This window comes from Hylobates moloch, unplaced genomic scaffold (genome assembly GCF_009828535.3).
Source record: "Hylobates moloch isolate HMO894 unplaced genomic scaffold, HMol_V3 SCAFFOLD_6, whole genome shotgun sequence".
Classification (NCBI taxonomy): Eukaryota; Metazoa; Chordata; class Mammalia; order Primates; family Hylobatidae; genus Hylobates; species Hylobates moloch.
This window is the reverse complement of record NW_026652281.1, coordinates 102,481,534-102,497,646: the sequence shown is the minus strand read 5'-3', so window position 1 is coordinate 102,497,646 and position 16,113 is coordinate 102,481,534.

Below are 16,113 nucleotides of genomic sequence, written 5' to 3'. Positions count from 1 at the left end.
GATCCCCTATGTCCCCTTCGCAACCATCTCTGGGGAGTCAGGGTGGGACTTGCTGTCCCAAGCACCATAAGCTGATGATGGTGAATCACGGGAAAGGGAGAAAAACAACCTCTGTGGGGCCCAGGCCCTATTTTTAGGAGATAATCTCTCCACTGTTGGCAGATTCTGTGGGATAGGGGCCAAGTCCAGCTAAGAGACACAGGGCGGGCAACCTGGCAAAGACTCAGCCAGGATCCCCAGCCCAGGGATTGGACTCTGAGGCTGGCCCCTGTCATCCTGGCTCAGGTACCCCCACTGGAGGCTATGCTGGCTACCCTCGTCCAGGCAGGGCTTCCCTGCCCCTCTGCCAGGACATCCTCTGCTCGGCCTGCATGCACTCAGAAGTCTTCAGGGTGCAAGCCTTCTGGAGGTAGTGTCTCATCTAATCTTCCTATCAACCTACGAGGGTGGATTATTGGCCCCATTTTGCAGTGGAGGACCTTGAAGTTCAGGGAGGTTAAGGGCCGTAGCTGGGAGTCTTAGAACCACGGCACATGGCGTAACTATCTGGCCGAGGTCCGTGTTACCTCTCTGGAAATGTCCACAGTGTTCAGGTGGTCTCTGCTCCCCCAAGATTTCCCAGCAGGGCCTTAGAGATCACCCATATCAGCTCCTTCTTGTAAAGATGGAAAGGTGAATTGCAAAGAGAAGGAGGGAAATTTCTAGGTTCATACAGCCATAAGATGCGTCACTTGAGCTATAACCACCACTTTCTGGCCCTTATCCTAGATGGATAAGTAGGGAGATAGGAGGGTGCGTGGGTGAGTGGATAAGTGGATGGCTAGGCAGATGCATGGCCGGATGGACTGGTGGGTAGATGGATGAGTGGGTTGGTAATAGGTGGGTGGGAGACCCACAGACAAAAGGGTGGATGACAGGATACCAGGGCAAATGAAGGCATCTGCTCTAGTTTGAGGGCTTCTTTTCGGGCCTCCAGGCCCCAGACCACTCTTGGTTGTCAGTGCTGGAGCTGACCACCAGGTCCACAAGCCCCTTCTCCACAGACAAGGGCCCAGGTTCCTTGGGCATCTGGGGACATAAAACTCTCCTGTATCCTCAGCCCCATTCTGCAGAGGAAGGTGGCCAGGTGGGGTGGCTCACGCCTGTAATCCCAGCACTTTGGGAGGCCAGGGTGAGAGGATTGCTTGAAGCCAGGAGTTCAAGGCCAGCCTAGGCAACAAAGTGAAACTGTCTCTACATAAATAGAGAAAGAGAGAAAGGTGAGGATCAAAGAGGGGGTGTGGCTTATCCTGGGTCACAGAGGAAGAGAGACACAAAGCTGATTGGTCTCCAGGCTTGGCAGTGGGCCAGTGAATGCCTGTAAATATTAATGCTAGTGAGGCAGGCTTCATTCTGCAGGCAGGGCCTCGCCCCTGCTAGAGCAAGGTGGGGGCCAACCAATAGCTCTATAGGTAGAAGAGCATGTGTTGTGCTTATCCATGTGATGTGTTCCCAGCAAAACTGCTTCACCTCTCTGAGCCTTGACTTACTTGGTGATACAAGTTTTTGTTGTTAGGAAAACTACATGAGATAATCCCTGCACAATGCATTTAGCACAGTGCCAGGCACTGCAGGGCTCAGTAAATGTGACTTTCCCCAGTGCATGGATTGTTGAGGGACCTACAGCCCCACACTTACACACACTCCCTAGAGGTCCCAAGAGGCCCAGGCTTTTGGGAGGGAGTTTGGAGAGGGGCCCCAGCTCCAGCTCCAACGCAAGAGTGCAAGACACCCCTTCCAGCCCCAGCTCCCTTCCAGTGCCCAGGTGCTCACTGGGTCTGTGATGTCCAGGTTCTCACGGGGTTCTGGGCTGGAGCTGGAGGGGGTTGAGAGGTCGGCCCCAGCAGAGGCCTCATGCTCCCCATCTCCCAGGCCCCTTCCAGAGGCACTGGGCCAGATCAAAGGGACCCAGCACAGAGGATTGGGAGGCAGCTTGGAAAGAATGTAAACATGAGGATATTTTTAAACTTTTTCCAGCCCCAGCGATTAGGGCTCTTGAAGCCAGAGGCCCAGAGGTCAGTCTAGCCCTTACCCACAAGGAAAGCAACAGTCTAGGGCGCTCAGAGACCCCACTCCACCCACATCTACCTGCACCCACCCAGGACTCTGCTGGGGCCTCCGGGCAGAAGTTCTTCTTAGGGTGTCACCTCCAGACACGCTGCAGCGGCGGGAGGATGCGTTTCTAATGTGAGGGCCTCAGCGGCCTGGGGCCCTGACTTAAGGGGTGGTGGGGGCCTACCAGACAGGGCTGGTGTTGGAAGACTGAGCTTGGGAGACTTCTTAGTGGCCCGGTCACTCTACCAGGCATATGTGCACACGTGTGTCTGTGGGTGTATAAGTATATGCTGCAGTCTGGTCTGTGTGATGTATACATCAGAATGTGTGAGTGTGCGAGGAGCTTGCCTCGGCCCACCCTTCCTCGTTAACTTCCCTAGCATCCCTGACCTTCTCCCTGGGACCCCTTTGTAGGTGGGGGACATGGGAGGGACAAAAGAGGAAGAGTCGCCTGAGAACAGGGAGGACGCCAGGAGAGAAAGGTGCCAGAGCCGGGGGCAAGGAGGCTGGGGGTACCAGGTCCGGGGCCATGCAATGAGTCAGGCTGTGAGAGCTGCAGGAGTCACTGACGTGGGGACTGGGACTCGGCTCCCTCCATCACCCCCATCTGTCACAGTTGGAGATGAGGCTCCCTGGATCTCCCAATTCCGGTGTCACAACTACGCTCACCATGGGTTCCAAGACAACAGCCTCTTACCTTGTAGTGACGCAGCCACCCTCACACCCTCACAGGAGTGTCACAGGACTCATGCAGGGCCCCCCCAACACCACCCGGTGGTCGTATCCCAGTGACCCCTATCTGTGAGACATGAGGACGCTCACCCTCTTCACATCCCCACTGACCAGAAAGTCAAGAGTTCACAGGGGCACTCAGAAGCCAGACTAGACTGTGGTCACCAGGACAACAGGGGACCCAGCCCCTGGAGAGGCCTTGGCTGGCTATCTCATTCTCCACGGGCTGCTGTGCTACCTTGCCCTGCTTGTGGGCCCTGAGAGGGACAATGTCCAGCTCCAGGTCACACAGCTCCCCAGTGAAGGGCAGGGCTCAGGCCCCAGCTCAGGACCAATGTGGCGATGCCATCCCCTCCAGATTCCCCCTGCTGAGGCAGCAGCCGCAAGGGATGAGGCTTGGAGTTTTACCCTAAGATGTGGTAGGATTTGGGGCCCGGGATGATGGGGGAGCTAGGTGGGGCTGGAACTGATGAAAAGGGGAACCTGGAGACTCATCCTCAGTCTGAGGCTGAGGCTGGACACCTAAAGACATGGTTGGTGTCCCTGTGGGTGCCCACTCACTGGGGCTGTTGCTATTCTTATCCATCTCCCAGTGGCGGTGGCAGTGGTAGTGGCAATAGGGTCAGAGATAGCTGCTGGGTGGGAGAGAGTCATGAGCACCAGCCCTTTATCTGACACATTCCCTGGAAACTTGGCAGAGCTGCCAGCCTCTGGGGGCCTGGGCGGGGCAGGACGTGAGGTGATCACAGGGATAGGATGAGGGGGCTGGGCTGGGCTCAGTGCCCATGAGGACCCGCTCCAGCCGCCTCTCCCACAGCCAGGCAAGATCCCCTTAGAACTGGCCTGGGGGGTTCTAGTGAGATTTCTTCCTATGCGGAGACTAAGACCACAGGTCACCCTCAGCTCCTACTCACCCTCAGTCCAACCTAGAACACCCCACCGTTGGCCCCATCTCTGAGCTTTGGGCACTCCAGAGAACAATGTATTGGCTTCCTCAGTGATGCGGCTTCTTCCACGGGAGAGCACTGGACTGTGAGCCACAGTGGCCCCATCTGGCGGCTGTCCTGCCCACTTGCCAGCCACGTGACCTTGGGCAAGTCAATTCCCTTCTCTGATCCTCAATTTCCTTATCCCTCTCCTGGGCTGTGGTGGAGATGACACGGTCCAGTGGTCAGAAAGCAGGCTAAGGGCTGCAAAATGTGAGCGTGTGTGCACGTGAGCACTTGGGTGGGGGCGCTGGAGTGGGGAGAGGGAGGCACATGGGTCTCCCACTTTGGGAGACTCCCGCCCTATGGATTTTCCATTGGCACGTCGGCACCCTCTCCCCTAAAATAGGCTCTACGAGCCGTGTGCGACAGAGCCCAGACTGAGGGGCCTTTTTTTAGCTGGCCTTTGATTGTCAGCTCTCGAGTGGCTGCTATTTTGAGCCCCAACGCCTAGAGGAGTAGGGCCAAGTGGCGGCTGAGGTTAGCTCAGTGGGCTTGGCTGGCTCGCCGAAGGCATCCCCAAGGGGGGCTGGCCATGCCATCTCACACCCTGCATTGCTGGCAGGGAGAGCATGACATCTCCTATAGATGGGGCTTAAGGGCTCCTCTGTCTACTTCTGTGGAAGCTGCAGACCTGGCAGAAAACAACCACATTTATAGAGCTCACCCCACAGGCCACTGTCCACCCACCCCCCAACCAGAGAAGAGCACGCTGTGGGGATTAACTGAGATAATACAAGCAAAGCCCTTACTTTGCACAGAGGCCGGCACATAATTGGCTCTCAAAAAATGGAACAACTTCTGTTATTATTGTCATTACAGCTGCACTCATTCTTGGTTTTGTTGTTATAGTTATGTTTTTACCAGATTTCTTTCCAGTCTTTTTTCTATGCATTTATTTTACGTTACTGGGTTCGGACATGACCCTTCCCACCCCATCCCCATACATGTGTACATGCCTAGTTTCAGCAGAAAGCAGCCCTTCTCAGTCTGCTGGGGTGCCCTCTATGTCTCTGTGCTCCGCTCCATACAGGAATCACTCCTTCTATAAAAGGCTTTTGGGGTTGACCCTTGAGATGGCACTTGACCTTTCAGAGTGGATGTAGTCGTGCCCACAGCTTCTGTGATTTCTTCAAATGCCATCAGCCACTGCCCCATAGGATTCCAGGCCCCCAAATCTGAATGTCCAGTTCTAGATGCTAGATCCCTGGCTAGGTTCTAGAGCCCTCTGACTGGAACCTGAGGAAATGGGCTTGGTCCACAGCTAGATGTGAGAAAGTGGCATTGCCACTGCATAAGGCGTGGCAATGGATCCTAAGGACAAATGAGATGCTCTGGGCACCCTGGTTATGGGGTGTGTGTGTGTGTGTGTGTGTGTGTGTGTGTGTGTGTGTGTGCAGGGGTATGGGCTGCTGAGAAGAGGGGGATGAGGGTAGGAAGCCAAGTTCTGGGAAGCGGCTGGGGCAGGCCCTCCCCTTCCCTATTGGGGTCACTTCCTGGCAGGGCAGCAAGATCAGCTGGGGTTGGGCGGTCACATGTTCCATCCTTGTCCCAAATGGTTACTGCACAAGGTGAGACTTCCTTGTTACCCGAAGGACAAAAATAGGTCCCAGGTGATGGGCCATGATCCATGCCCAGAACCACAAGAGTTATTTTGAGTGGCAGGCACAGGGCCAGGCCTGGCCTCAGTCAGGTGGACCTGAACTGGCAGTGGCGTCCTCAGCCTGCAGGCTCGCTCTGTCCATTCAGGGACCCTAAATGCAGGTGGGGGGCTGGAACCGCGTGCAGGCTGACCCTCGATCAGTAGGGGCTTGAGTCCCAACTCAGCTATGTGACCTTGGGTAAGCCACTTGGCATCTCCGAGCATCTACCTCCTTCCCAAATGATGGGAACCCTGATCCCTGCCTCTCAGGGTGGGTGAGAGAATTTAGTGAGGCTGACAGATGGCACTCAATAGATGCATGAATCTCTGCTCATCTGTCCTGGAGTCTAGGCCCAGGGGTCCGAGAGGGTAAGGGCCTTGCCTGAATTGCCTAGCAGCGGAAAGGTCCCTTCTCCTCCAACCCTGAAGGAGCCAGAGCCAGGCACAAAAGCACATTTCTGGGAGGGCATATAGGGATTTTCCAGGAACAGCTCTATCAAACTGGAGAATTCCATTCCCAGCCCTGCTGCCCAGGGCCCAGGCTAAGGAGGAGACACTCCAGCTCACTCTGGTTCTGTCCAGTTCCTGCTCCTCGCCGGCAGAGCCCAGGCAGAGTGCCCCACAACCTGTTCTCTTGCTGTTTGCTGTGGGGTTTGAGGGGCCTGAGGCTCCTAGGTGCCCCCCTCGAGGCCCTGGCACAGAACAGCTGGTCTGAGCACACAGTTGGTCCTCTCCCAACCCCTGACTCCTTCCAGGAGCCCACGTTTCCTTCATCCAGCATGTCCTAGAATTTTCCCTGGACCCAGCTCCTGCCCTCAGGCTCACCCCAGCTGAACACAGACAAGCTGACATGATGGGCGCTGACTTGGGGACAGATGACACCTGACCCAGCTCCAGGGTGGGGGTTGACAAAGGCAGCTGGAGAGGGGAAAGGTGGTCAGGCTGGGACAACTGTCTAGGCAAAGGCTCAGAGGTGTGGCTGTGCTCAGGGGATTGGGACACACTGCAAAGTTTCCTTAAGGCTGGAAGTGGCCTGATAAGCACCAAGGGGTGGGAGAGTGGGGGCGTGGGATGTAGGGGGCAGGCAGCGAGTTGAACTGAATGGTTATTTGCTGAGCTGGAATTGAGCCCTAGTCCCTTTCCCAGCACAGACTTATCTCTTCCCCCCACGACCATCCCCACCAGAATTTTGGCCAGAAACAAGGGGAGTCCTGTCTGAGGAGAGCCCGGCTGGCTGATTGGAATCCCAAGACATGCCAAGGTGTTAGAGGCACTGCCAGGGAGACCCCTCAGCTCTTCACACAGTGGCTATCCTCTGGGATATTCCTGTATCCACAAAATGCACTTTCTGCACACACAGGTCCCTGGGAAATGATAGGACACCCAGATCTGGGAGCAAAGTTCTCATAGGGTCCCAGGTGAGCCCTGGAACTCCCCAGACCCCCTCTGCCACTCCATCTCTGCGTCAGCCCAGCACCTGTGCCCTATCCAGCTTTGGCTACCATCTCCACCCTGGGGAGGGGGAGCATAACCCCCCTCCAGCCTGAGGCTGGCGCCAAGGTTTAGGAGCCAACACAGAAGTCTCTGAGAGCCATAAGGGTGGAAAAAGTTACCCAGTACTAAATCAGCCAGCCTTGGGATGATCTCATCCATTTCCCAAGATAAGTCCCCTCCCCCACCCTCTGGCCACTGGCCAATAGGGTAAGTCACGAGGGAGCTGGTGGAAGAGTGTGTGTGAGGGCTGGGGGAAGGATTTCAACTCGGGGTCACACTGTACATTCTGTTTTGTGATCAATTCCCCCCGACATTTACAGTATTGACAATTAGCAGTTTCCTGTCAGATAAACTATAAAGATCTTCCCCCATCACTTTTTCTTTTCCTAATTATTTCTAAAGTCTGCCAGGATGGACACATCAGAATCTCTTTGTCCAGCCCTTGAGGAGGACGTGTCAACAGTGTCCAGTTTCTCTTTCTTACAAACACCAGTGCCATAACCAGTTTTGTTCAAATCCTCTTACGCAATTGCCTCTCTCTCTCTCTCTCTCCCTTTCTCTCTCTCTCTCTCTCTACCTCTCTCTATTTCTCACTCAGTTGAGATAAATTCTGACTGGTAGCGGGTGGGAGGGCAGGCCTCACTGTGTGCCTGAATAGTTCTGGGCCCTTCCTCAAGCCAGAGGTGCCAGGCCCAGGGCAGAGGCCAGTCCGGGGCCACAGGGTCAGGACAGTGGACAGGCTGTGGTCTGCTGGACTCTGCCTGCTCGAGGCGGGCTCCCCAAGCTTTCACCTGCTCTTGCCCACTCCCAGCCCCAAGGACTAGGCTGGCCTAGACACAGGGAAAGGCCATATGCAGGGTATCCCATGACCCATGCGTGCACACAGCCCCAAATCCCATGCATAGGCAGAGGTCCCAGCCTCAGGGTGGGGCCCCCACACTCCATCCAATTCACGTCTTGCCTAGTGCTCTCCAGCTCTTGCTAGAATGCTTCCATAGACCAACTCTCCTTCCTAAGTTGCTGCCAGGCCTTTGGGGAGCAGGTGGAGCACGTGCTTCTTATCAAATCAATATATATTCAGTGGAATCGCATTATTGCTGAGGAAGCTTTGGAGTCAGACACCAGGGTTTCAAACTCCACTTTGCATTTGCTATTTTTGTGACCTTGGGCACATCCTTTTACCTGCTCAGGCTCAGTTTCTTCATCTGTAAAATGGCTTAATAATACTTGATCATAGGGTTGCATGAAGATTAAATGAGATAATACATGTAAAGTGCTCAGCACAGCCCGTGCTGAGCATAGGCTCACAGATGTGACCTAGTTTATGATCACAAATTATCACAAATTGAGTCCCTACTATGTCCAGTTAACAGAGAGACTCTCTCGCTGGAAGCAACTCAGAGTGGCTGAAGCACAGAAGTGGTAGAGGTACGAGATGGGGTTGAAGAGTGGGCAGGGCCAGGTCACACTCAGCCTTGCACATCATGAAGGGATTGTGACATTTTTCTGACTCCTTGGAAGCAGGGGAGGATGGTGGGAGGCAGGAATGAGAGGATGTCACTGAAAGCTTTTATTATTATTTTTAATGATTTGTTTGTTTGTTTTAGAGACAGGTCTGCCTCTATTGCTCAGGCTGGAGTGCAATGGCATGATCATAGCTCACTGTAATCTCAAACTCCTGGGTTCAAGCGGTCCTTCTGCCTCAGCCTCCCAAGTAGCTGGAACAGAGGTGTGCAACCACTCCTGGCTCATTTTGTTCAACATTATTTTGTTACAACATTGATGAAGAAAAAAATCTATTTCTGGCTGGGGCTATTGTCTGTGTGGAGTCTGTAGTGGACTTTCTCCAGGTACTCTGATTCCTTTCCCCATCCCAAGGGTGTGCATGTTAGATTAACTAGCTTGTCTGCATGCTCCCAGTCTGCATGAGTGTGAGTGTATTCAAGGCAATGGCATCCTGTCTAGGCCTGGTTCCCGCCTGGCGCCCTGAGCTGCTGGGATAGGCTCCAGCCATCCATGACCTTGAACTGGAATAACTGGATAAATAATTGTATTACTTGTTTTTGTTTTTATTAATCTTTCTTGCTTTCTTTTTTTTTTTTTTTTGAGATGGAGTTTCACTCTTGTTGCCCAGGCTGGAGTGCAATGACACAATCTTGGCTCACGGCAACCTCTGCCTCCCGGATTCAAGAAATTCTCCTGCCTCAGCCTCCTGAGCAGCTGGGATTACAGGTGCCCACCACCACCAAGCCCAGCTAATTTTTGTATTTTTAGGAGAGACAGGGTTTCGCCATGTTGGCCAGGCTGGTCTCGAATCCCTGACCTCAGTTGATCTGCCTTCCCCAGCCTCCCAAAGTGCTGGGATTACAGGCGTGAGCCACCACGCCTGGCCTTGTTTCTGTTAGTCTTTCTTACATGTGTTTCAATGTTTAATATGAGAAGCATTTGGGTCTTTATTTAGAAGTTTGATGATATTTCTATCACCAGAAATATGCTGTAGGAACTTAACTCTTGTTTATGTCAATTAGCCTATGACAAAATTGGTTTACTTGTACGTCATTTTGCTTAAAGCTGCAATTTCCAAGGACTACATTAAGTGAGGACATTATGTAAAGACTTACTATATTCTATTAGTTATTGTCAGGCCTCTGAGCTCAAGCTAAGCCGTCATGTCCCTTTTGACCTGCATTTACACATCCAGATGGCCTGAAGCAACTGAAGATCCACAATAGAAGTGAAAATAGCCTTAACTGATGACATTCCACCATTGTGATTTGTTTCTGCCCCACCCTAACTGATCAATGTACTTTGTAATCTCTCCCACCCTTAAGAAGGTTCTTTGTAATTCTCCCCACCCTTGAGAATGTACTTTGTGAGATTCACCCCCTTCCCTCCAAACATTGCTCCTAACTCCACCGCCTATCCCAAAACCTATAAGAACTAATGATAATCCCACCACCCTTGCTGTCTCCTTTTTCGGACTCAGCCCACCTTGAGTCCAAAATAAACAGCCTTGTTGCTCACACAAAGCCTGTTTGGTGGACTCTCTTCACATGGACGCGTGTGAGACAGTTATAAGCAAGCCTTTAAGGCCAGCCCAGATTCAAGAGGAGAGGAATTAGACCCCACTCCTTGATGGAAAGAGTGTCAAGGAATTTGTGGTTATCCTTAAAACCATAACAGGGCCAGCTGGGGCAACATGGCGAAACCTCATCTCTACAAAAAATACAAAAATTAGCCAGGTGATGGTGCACACCTGTAGCCCCAGCTACTCGGAAGGCTGAGGTGGGAGGATCACCTGAGCCAGGGGAAGTTTGTCTCACATGTCTGTGTGAAGAGGCCACCAAACAGGCTTTGTGTGAGCAACAAGGCTGTTTATTTCACCTGGGTGCAGGTGGGCTGAGTCCGAAAAGAGAGTCAGCAAAGAAAGGGTGGTGGATTAATCATTAGTTCTTATATGTTTTGGGATAGGCGGTGGAGTTAGGAGCAATGGCGGGCAGGGGGTGGATCTCACAAAGTACATTCTCAAAGGTGGGGAGAATTATAAAGAAACTTCTTAAGGGTGGGGCAGGTTACAAAGTACATTGATCAGTTAGGGTGGGGCAGAAACAAATCATAATGGTGGAATGTCATCAGTTAAGGCTATTTTCACTTCTTTTGTGGATCTTCAGTTGCTTCAGGTGATCTGGATGTATACGTGCAGGTCACAAGGGATATGATGGCTTAGCTTGGGCTCAGAGCCGGACATTGTTGAGGCTGTGGTGAGCCATGATCGTGCCTCTGCACTCCAGCCTGGGCAACAGAGTGAGACTCTGTCTCAAAACAAAAAGCCCATAGCAAGAAGCAAAAGGTGGAGGGTTCTGGGCTCCATCCCCGGGATAACCCAATGCTTGCAAGAGGTGACTTCTTCTGCTTGTGAGGAAAGACAAGGACCTCTTTCTCTTTTCCCACTCTTTCCTCCCTAACATTTTAAATGCATGTGCAAGTGCCTCCTTCATACCAGGCACTGGGCTGATCCCTGGGGACTCAGAGGAGAGTCAGAGGAGGTCCCTGGTGCTGCCAAGAGGGCAGACAGACTGACAGACATGGGGGAGCTATCTGAGGAGATGTGATGGAAGTCCCAGTGCCATGGGAACTGGAGACAGGAGCTGGTACTGCCTGGAAAGCCAGGAAGTCTTTCCAGGGCAGGGGATGCTTCAGTAGAGTCATGCTGAGTCGAAGGAACAAGCCAGGTGGAGGTGGATGGCACAGTGGTAGGTGTTCCAGCGGAGGGAACAGCAAGGCCAAAGGCCTGACATGTTCTTTTTTTTTTGAGACAGTCTCGCTCTGTCGCCCAGGCTGGAGTGCAGTGGCACAATCTCGGCTCACTGCAAGCTCCGCCTCCCGGGTTCACGCCATTCTCCTGCCTCAGCCTCTCCGAGTAGCTGGGACTACAGGTGCCCGCCACCACGCCCGGCTAATTTTTATTTTTTTGTATTTTTAGTAGAGACGGGGTTTCACCGTGGTCTCGATCTCCTGACCTCATGATCCGCCCACCTCGGCCTCCCAAAGTGCTGGGATTACAAGCGTGAGCCACTGCACCCGGCCAACCTGGCATGTTCTAGGAACATGTGACGGCCATGCCCACCCTGCTGGGAGCAGATGGAGGAGGCTGGAGAGGCCACCCTGGGGAGACGGAGTCTGAGCTTTCCTCCTTAGGGTGTGGGGGAGCCATGGTTCATTGCAAAGGAGTGACATGGTCAGGATGACTGTGGTGTGGTGGGTGGTGACTAGACGGACAGCCGTCATCTGAGGCGGTGGAAGATAAAGGTGGTGTGGTCCATTATTGGAACTGGGACAGGGGAGGACAGATGGGAATGGCCCCCCGGGCTGCTGGAAGAGTGGCTGTGGGGACTGGCTATAGGGAATGGGGTAGGGAGGATGGGGGTCAGAGGCATGGGGCGGTCCACAGAGGGGAACAGCCATGCCGGGGAAGATGGTCAAGGTGGTAGCCACTCCCCCACCATCTGGAGCCCACTGCCTGGCTCTGGCTCCTCCTGGGACCCCGGCAGTTCCTTCCCTACAAGACAGGGCTGCGTGACCACAGGACCCAGCCCTTCCTCCACCCACACTTGTTCCCAGCACCAAAGACATCCTGAGTCCCAGGAGGCTTCCCGAAGGTGCTCCAGGCTGCAGTCGCCGGGAAGCCCAGCTTGGGCTGGGGACAGGCCTCAGGCCACATCTCATGAACTCTTTCCTCCAATTCCACTCAGCTGAGGCCAGCGTGGTCAGATGGCGACATCTAGAGGCAACTTCTGCTTCATGCTGCCTCACTCACAGAACCCCATAGCCAAAGGCTCCCCACTGGTGTTCTCACCATGCCGCCCTCAGGATTTAGTAACCAAGACACCAGTCAGAACTTGGAAGAGCTTCTCCACCCCTTCATGCCAAAGCCCAGTACAGGGCTGGCAAGGTCCCTGGGACCCCAAGTGAACCGTGGACACTCTCCCCTTCCAGAGGCCCAGGAGCATGCTGGCTGGTTGACAACCTTCCCCTCCCCATCCCTGCACTGCTTCGTTTCAGAGGAAGGGATTCTAGCAGCTCAGCCAACTCTCCGCTCATACAGTAATGTCCTCATCTCCGCCTCACCATCCGGGATCATCCTGTGTCCAGGGCCCTGAGTGAGAACACAGAATGGCCCTCACCTTTCTGTAGTGTTCCCCTTTTTCTGTTTTTGTTTGTTTGTCTTGTTTTGTTTTGGAGACAGGAACTCATTCTGTCACCCAAGCTGCAGTGCAGTGGTGCGATCATCTCTTATCGCAGCCTTGACCTCCCGGGCTCAAGCGATCCTCACACTTCAGCCTCCCAAGTAGCTGAGACCACAGGCATGCACTACTACACCTGGCTATGTAGTGTTCTTTTTTTGGCGAATTGTTCATTTCCATCCACCCACACCCAAGGGCCCTCTGGTACTGGACACTCCTCACCAACTTTCCTTGCTTTTCACAGCCATGCAGCCACTCACTGTTCGCCCCTTTCTCTCTCACCTGCTCCTCCCTTAATTGTCTATCCGCCGCTCCATCAGTCCTCCCATCCTTCCTCACTCATTCCACAGGCAGCCTGTGCACCCCCAGGGCAGGTCAGGGGACCAGGACTGCAGCCACAGGGATGGGGATGAGGAGGAAGCAAACGAGGAAACAAGGACAGATACCCAAAAGCCTTGGTATCAACATGCAGGGAAAGTGGGGGATTGAGGCAGGACTTTCTACTTTGCCCCCTCCCTACCTCTATGCTGATGAAGAGCCAGCCATGCCCCCAGCCCTTCCTGAGGCCACCACATGACCTTGCTTATTTTCCCATTCCAGGAGGTCACCTGCAGGGCTCCTCCCACCTAGCCACATTGGCTAGTCCCGCTGCCTCCACAGTGGCCCTGCAGCCCCATCCCAGACCCACCGTACGAGGCCACAAGCTTGTGCAGGGTGGGCAGAGCAGTGGCTCATGGCAGACATTCCTTCTGTTCATCTGTTGCAGGAAAAATGGGGTGAGGCATGGGAGGGCTTCCCAGAATCCCAGAAAGGCAGGAGGAGTTGAGATCTGAGACAGAGTAGGCTTTGGAGACTCCCTCTACAGACCACTCTTCCAGGGGCTAGGTTAATGGGGCTGCTTTGGGAAGCCAGGGCAGGTGGATCACCTGAGGTCAGGAGTTCGAGACCAGCCTGGCCAACATAGTGAAACCCCATCTCTACTAAAATACAAAAATTAGCCAAGTGTGGTGGCACATGCCTGTAGTCCCAGCCACTTGGGAGGCTGAGGCATGAGAATCACTTGAACCCAGGAGGTGGAAGTTGCAGTGAGCCAAGATCACGTCACTACACTCCAGCCTGGGTGACAGAGTGAGCAGAGTGAGACTCCGTCTCAAAAAAAGAAAAAGAAAAAAAAAAAAAAAAAAGAACTGGGGCTGGACATGGTGGCTCACATCTGTAATCCCAGCACTTCGAGAGCCTGAGGCAGGAGGATCACTTGAGGCCAGTAGTTCAAGGTTGTAGAGAGCCATGACTGCACCACTGCACTCCAGCCTGGGCAATAGAGCAAGACCCTGCTTAAAAAAAATATATATATATATATATCAGAACTGGAGCCCAGGCCTCTGCAGCCCTGCTCCCTCACTCCACCCTCCCTCCCACTTCCTGCCTTGCTCCTCCCAGCTAGGTGATTTCCCAGATCAAGGCTGCTTGCTGGTAGAGAAAGTCAGGGGCCAATGGAGCAAAGACATTTGGACCCACAGATGTCAGTAAAGGTTCATCCATCCCAGAGAGCTGCTTGGAGCACTGGCCACCAACAATTCAGAGGATCACTAAGCTGGGGACCATTTAAGGGTATTTAGTAGCATCAAGTAAAATGGAAACAGAAACTCTAGAGATGGGCCAGGCATGGAGGCTCACACCTGGAATCCTAGCACTTTGGGAGGCCAAGGCAAGAGGGTCACTTGAGGCCAAGAGTTTGAGACCAGCCTGGATGACATGGCAAAACCCATCTCTACAAAATACAAAAAAAATTAGCTGGGCATGGTGGCACATACTTGTAGTTTCAGCTATTCTGGAGGCTGAGGTGGGAGGATGGTTTGAGCCCAGGAGGCAGAGGTTGTAGTAAGAAGATATCATGCCATTGCACTCCAGCCTGGGTGACAGAGCCAGATCCTATCTCAAAAAACAAACAAACAAACAAACAAACAAACAAACAAACCTATAGAGATGAAAGGCAAAAAATAAGTCTATAAGTTTAATTCCTCTCCGCTCTATTTAAAGAGCTCAAACAGCTCAATTAAAAAATTTTAATTCTGGCCAGATGCAGTGGCTCAAGCCTGTAATCCCAGCACTTTGGGAGGCCGAGGTGGCAGATCACCTGAGGTCAGGAGTTTGAGACCAGCCTGACCAACATGGAGAAACCCCAACTCTACTAAAAATTAGCCAGGTGTGGTGGCGCATACCTGTAATCCTAGCTACTCAGGAGGCTGAGGCAGGAGAATCGCTTGAACCTGGGAGATGGAGGTTGTCATGAGCTGAGATCGCACCATTGCACTCCAGCCTGGGCAACAAGAGTGAAACTCCATCTCAAAAAAAAAAAAAAGGAAATTAATTCTCCCTGTGTTCCCTTTATCATGTTCTAAAACGATGGGACATTGGCATGTTTATAAGTTAAGTATATGTAGCTTTACTCATAAGAGCCAAAGCATTATCAGAGTCCACAGAGCTATTTTATTATTATTATTATTATTATTTTTGAGACTGAGTCTCGCTCTGTTGCCCAGGCTGGAGTGCAGTGGCATCATCTCGGCTCACTACAACCTCTGCCTCCCAGGTTCAAGCAATTCTCCTGCCTCAGCCTCCCAAGTAGCTGGAATTACAGGTGTGTGCCACTACACCCATTTAATTTTTATATTTTTAGCAGAGACAGGGTTTCACCATTTTATCCAGGCTGCTCTCGAACTTCTGACCTCAGGTGATCTGCTCACCTTGGCCTCTCAAAGTGCTGGGATTACAGGCATAAGCCACAGCGCCCAGCCTTATTTTATTATTTTTGAGATAAGGTCTCACTTGGCTGCACAGGCTGAAGTGGAGTGGTACAATCATGGCTCACTGAAGACTCCACCTCCTGGGCTCAAGCAACCCTCCCATCTCAGCCCCCCAAGTAGCTGGGACTACAGGAACACACCACCTTACCTGGCTAATTTTTATTTTTATTTTTGTAGAGATGGGGGGTCTCACTATGTTGCCCAGGCTGGTCTTGAATTCCTGGGCTTAAGCAATCCTCCCACCTTGGCCTCCCAAAGTGCTGGGATTACTGGTGTGAGCCACCACACTCTGCCCATAGAACTATGCTATTATCAGCAATAACCCCCCAAAAGCCTTCTAGCTTCCTTTCAGTACCACCAACCTCTCCTCCCAGCCCCACCCATTCCAGGCCAAAATTGTGCAAAAAACTGTACATAATTATCCCTTCCTGAAAGCCCAGTATTGGGACTTTGGACTTGGTTCAAATCCTGGCCCTACCGCTGTGTTGTGGGTGTTTTTCAACCTCTGGGCATCAATTTGATCTCGCTGAAAAGGAGGGTTGGCTGGGCATGATGGCATGAGCCACCGCACCCTTCCACTTCTGCCCACTTCTCTCTTCCGGGGGGCGGGGGTG